The sequence below is a fragment of the Gavialis gangeticus genome, unplaced genomic scaffold, assembly GCF_001723915.1.
Source record: "Gavialis gangeticus isolate Ggan-Ray unplaced genomic scaffold, GavGan_comp1, whole genome shotgun sequence".
NCBI classification, from domain to species: Eukaryota; Metazoa; Chordata; order Crocodylia; family Gavialidae; genus Gavialis; species Gavialis gangeticus.
The window spans coordinates 3,991,675-3,995,773 of record NW_017729034.1 but is presented as its reverse complement, the minus strand read 5'-3'; the positions used below and the strand labels follow the sequence as shown (position 1 = coordinate 3,995,773).

Sequence of the window (4,099 nt, the reverse complement as noted above, 5' to 3'; positions counted from 1 at the left end):
GCATGAATGCAACTTTCAACCAAGCTTTTAAAAAAACCCAAGGCAGCAGCAAATGTTAATCTTGTTGATTTTCAAGTTATTGTTTTGCACTACATAAATATAAGTCATGTTTAAAGAAATATGGATTAATCCAGAATGAGACACTTTTTAATCTGTTGCTTCAATTTCTTTTTTGAAGTATGAGAAAAATATACAGAGATTTAACTTTGAGAAGGCCTTTATGGTAAATTCAGTAGCTGGAAAGTCATCTACCCACTACTGCTTCTTAACTTTAATGTTTAGAAATAGTACAAAAAACTGAGAGTTCATGTGGACAAAACATGGTGCATCTAAAAAGCATAGTCAGGTTCTTTGTTCCTTACTCTGAATCCTCCTGGCCATCACCAAGAGTTTTGTCTGAAGACTGCAGGTCACACACAGACCTTGAAGTGTAAACTAAACCTGCTGAACTGGAGCTTGCAAAGAGGGAGCACTAGGGCATTAAAAAAGTGCTTAAATGGCTTACAAAAAACAAGATGCAGCCAATGGGCACATGTACACTTGATGAAAATATCAGTCTTAATGGCATCACAGCATACATATGCAAGACTTTTGGGGGTTTTAAGCGACTTTGCATCATTGCATACTAAACTACACTTGGATGTAGTTTAGTTTGAAGCACTGAAAATTGCAACGATGCAGCTGCCAGCTTGCCCCCTGGCTTCAGGAGAGGCAGGCAGGCTCCACAGATAAAGAAAAAGATCAGACCTCTCCCCACTTCTGGCTTCAGCTGGAGCTTGCTGAAGGCAAAGGAGGTAAGGGGCCCAATCATCTTTCTTTTTTGCCAGCAGAGCCTGCCCACCTCTCCCACAGCTGGGGGTGGGGGAAGAGCTGGGATTCAAGTGTTCCCCAAGCCCCCACACTGGAAGTCCGGCCAGGGAGCAGCACCCAGTGGGCTTGGGGAATAGTTGGATCAGGCTGGGTGCTGCCTCTGAGTTGGGGCAGCACCTGGCCCACTAGCAGCCCACCCAGGTTGCCCCAGGTGGCACTGCCACTGCAGAGGGAAGGGCCAGAGCCCTCTGCAGCTCAGGGGCCACTCAGCCCACCGTTGCACCCCACCAAGGGCAGGCTTCAGCTCTGACAAAAGAAAATGACCGGGCCCCTCACCATAACATGACAGAAAAATTGAACCAGTTTAGTCCTCTGGGTTTTATTCTATCCCCCACCATTTCAATTTAGGAGGCATAGAATAAAACTTCGGGGGATTGTACACATGACAGGTGTTTAAGTGACCTTCAAGCTGGCTTCAGTACTGATTTAAAGAACCATTGTTTCTTTCCTCAAACAGACCAGACACAAGCTGTGCAAGAGCTAGGTGCTGCTGCTGAAGTTATTCGAGAAAGGGAACCAGAATGTAAACAGCAAAATGTGGGCATGTTTGTAGAAGTTGAACACTGCTTCCCTCAATGCTGGCAACAACCTGAGATGGAAAACTAGAGAGTCTCTGGACTCTAACACACTAAATAACCTCTATCTCTTGGGCATAAAACCTGTTACCTCTCCATCTCTCACCCAAAAGTCCTTTGTTGGTGTAAAAGAAAAATCACATTTGTTTTTCCAGTCAAACAAAGGACAACAACAAAGAGATAATTTTGATTGTTGCAGACTGTACACTGAGCTACTCTCAACTGACAAAAACCTGCTCTGCACTTGTACCCTGGTCAGTCCAGTTCCAGTAGAAGAAATTCTGGCTTCTCAATCTTTATCTTTCCTCACTTCATTTAGCAATTAACTTATATACCTAGGACTGGAATCCTTTCCTCATCAGGCCACAAACAGGAAGCAAGTTGGGTTGGAAAACAGCAACTGGGACACAAAATAAATATCTATAAACTGAACACAGAAATCTTAAGGCATTTCAGGTTCAGCAAACACTACATTTCACACAGACATGTATGCATGCATGTTATACATTTAGAAAAAAAGGAGGAGCTTCCACTCTAGGATTAAAAACAACTACAGAAGTTCCAAAGAAGATGGGCATAGATAAGACAGAAGTTCTGCACTTATAGGGAGAATGCTAAAATTGGGAATGTTCCTTTCTAAAGTCCAGACCTCTCCCAATTTAATAATCATATAATTCCAGGTATTAAGACAATACCATAATAAAAGCTAGCTATACATAGAGAAGAGCTGACAAAACTAAGCTATGTATTGCCATGCCACCATCTTTAATGTACTTTAATCATTACAAGAAGGAATGAGGGCAAGTAACATTTTAATGATGTTGTTCTAACCCTTATATACATTCTCTTAAGTGTGCCACGCAGTTTGTAGGGACTCTGTGGTCAAACAGTCTCTCCAGAACTGATAAGTTAAAGCATTACAGAAGATATTCTAGTACCCAGCTGCTTCACTATACACTCAAGTAACCTAGGAGCCTGCCAAACTGCCAAAGTGAGCTGAAGATTAAAAAAAATTTAAAAAAAAAATTGTGCTTTCATTTTATATTACTTACCTAAGAGTGTGCATGGTGTGCGCACATACACCCTTTTATATTACATAAAATATATAGCTCTAAAACAAGCTTCCAAAACCAGTCTTCGCACTGGTGTACAACTGACCCTTTGCATTAATGTAGGGTGTAAAAGGTTCCATTAATTAAAATGAACACTGTTTACACTTGCACATGGTTTTCCATGCTGTTCTTCCAATCACACTTCATAGGTAACCCAAATTATTTAAAACTACAGTCTCTCTGTACCATGCAATGCTTTCAATTAAGGGTGAGGAAAAAGCACTAGAAATATTAGGAAAGGATTTAGGTATATGTAAATTTAGCGTGCGAGTAGCTTGCCTGTCCTCAACAGGCCTGTGTATACACTCAAGAACTTCGATGAAACTGGGCCTAGGAGAAGAATCCTTTACTTTAATATTTGCCTATTGTTATTACTTTTAGTGTCCCAAAGCCAGAAGGACAAACCACATCACACACAGTAGCTGGCATCTTGTGCTCTCTGCATTTTATTTTATAGATCTCAGTCTATCTCAATGAATATATGATGACCCCAGCACTAGTAGGACCTGTATTTGACAGGTATTCAGGTTTCACCAATAGAACTGAATACTCTCTTCCCCCTCCAACTGAACTTTCTCACCTTAGTGCCAACTATTGCTAAGAACTCAGAGCTGCTCATTGGGTTTCAGCTTCTATCAAGACCTCAGACAAGCAGCCTAAGCTATTCTTTCTTTAGGGCTAAGCCAGCCACTTGGCCATGAAGATATCATAGAAAATTAGGGTTGCAAGAGACCTCAGGAGAGCATCTAGTCCAACCCCCTGCTCAAAGCAGGGCCAGCCCCAACTAGATCATCCCAGCCAAGGCTTTGTCTAATCAGGTCTTAAAAACCTCCAAGGATGGAGAGTCCACCACCTCTCTGGGTAGCCTGTTTTACTACCCTCCTGGTGAGAGAGTTTTTCCTAATATCCAACCTAAACGTCCCTTGCTGCAACTTCAGACCATTGCTCCCTGTTCTGTCATCTGCCACCACTGAGAACAGTCCAGCTCTATCCTCTCTGGAACCACCTTCAGGTAGTTGAAGGCTGCAGTTAAATCCCCCTGATCGGTCTTCTCTTCTCCAGACTAAATAAAAACTCAGTTCCCTCAGCTTCTCCTCACCAGTCATGTGCCCCAGCCCCCTCATCATTTCTGTTACCAGGCTTGCATTGCATCATTTCTTCTCCTCTGCCTACAGTCAAGCAAAGCAATGCCACCCCACCAGGAATTCAAGGCCATCAAAGCAAGCAAGCAGGAATACAGCACTGAAGTCAGGAAAGAAGTACCACCCAGAGTGATCCAGTATGAAAAGAGTGGGCTGAAGAGACCAGATGTACACCAGTTCTCAGGGTTAATGAAGCAGAGGTTAAACGCATTCATTTGTAATTCCTGGATACTGTCTAGAAACAGAATTCAAAAATACTACTTAGGATCAAACTACAATTAACTCCAAAGCATCACTTGTATATGCAAATCTACACTGAAACTTGGCTAAAAGACCACACCAAAAACCAAACCCCCCACAAAAAATAACCAACCAACCTCCTCTCCCCCCCCCCCCAAAA

At 42.5% G+C, this 4,099-nt stretch overlaps 1 protein-coding gene across 5 annotated transcripts in view; it reads right to left on the bottom strand.

The window, feature by feature from the left end:
* GRAMD1C (GRAM domain containing 1C) overlaps window positions 1–4,099 on the bottom strand; it is a 125,851-nt gene that overhangs the window by 71,383 nt on the left and 50,369 nt on the right. The window lies entirely within an intron of this gene.